Raw genomic sequence first — 1,083 nt, 5'->3', positions numbered from 1 at the left:
AGACATTAAGAGATTCCCTATTCTTAACGCCCAGTTAACTTAAACGATTTTCAAAACAACATTAAATAAATAAGTCATTAAGAGATTCCTCATTCTTAATTCTCATTTACTGAAACGATTTTCAAAAACGATAGTTAAGTAACCGAGACATTAAGAGATTCCTCATTCTTAATTCTCATTTACTGAAACGATTTTCAAAAACGATAGTTAAGTAACCGAGACATTAAGAGATTCCCCATTCTTAATTCTCATTTACTGAAACGATTTTCAAAAACGATAGTTAAGTAACCGAGACATTAAGAGATTCCCCATTCTCAACGCCTAGTTAACTTAAACATTTTCCTCAAACGCACATTAAGTAAACCGAGGTATTAAAAGATTCCCCATTTTTAATACTCGTTTAACTCTAATGGTTTTCAAATTCCACAGAAACAAACTCAAATATACTCTCACATTCAATCCATAATTCACACCAAAACACATCAATCAACAAACATCAAGTATGAACACGCCAAATACGACGAACATAAATCAACACAACATAACACTCAAATACATCAGACATCATTTACTCATAATCATACACAAGTGAGTTAAAATTCATTTTCCACGAAACATTCATCAATATCGTCAAAACCTAACTCTAAGATTTTACCCACAGAACCTTAGATTCATTTTCCCTAAATCAATACATTCAACCCTAAAAAATTCCTTTCCACACAACTACAGATAAGTCCCTAAATGCAAGCTAAAAGTTTGGAAGAAGCCTTTACCTTAACTATAGCTTTCACGTGCGTTTCCGGTACCGCGAGTAAAACCGGTAAAATCTCCGTTCGCAACGTCGCTTCCAAAGTTAGTTCACTAGCACCGTAGTGTGGTGGTGAGCAACTTTCCCTTCTATCTCTTTGCGAAACGAAGCTTAGATCTAGATGAAACGGGAAGATTTGTGTTGACGGTTTTAAAATCTCTAACGCCGTTTTTCTTCGTTTTCGAATCAACGAGGAATAGTGAAGTTAAGAAATCTTCTCTTTCACACTCAACAAACCTTGGGTTTCTATTCTTGAAGAAAGGAAGCCAAGAAAA

Source organism: Cicer arietinum, chromosome 2 (genome assembly GCF_000331145.2).
Source record: "Cicer arietinum cultivar CDC Frontier isolate Library 1 chromosome 2, Cicar.CDCFrontier_v2.0, whole genome shotgun sequence".
Lineage (NCBI taxonomy): Eukaryota > Viridiplantae > Streptophyta > Magnoliopsida > Fabales > Fabaceae > Cicer > Cicer arietinum.
Note: the sequence above shows the minus strand (reverse complement) of the source record.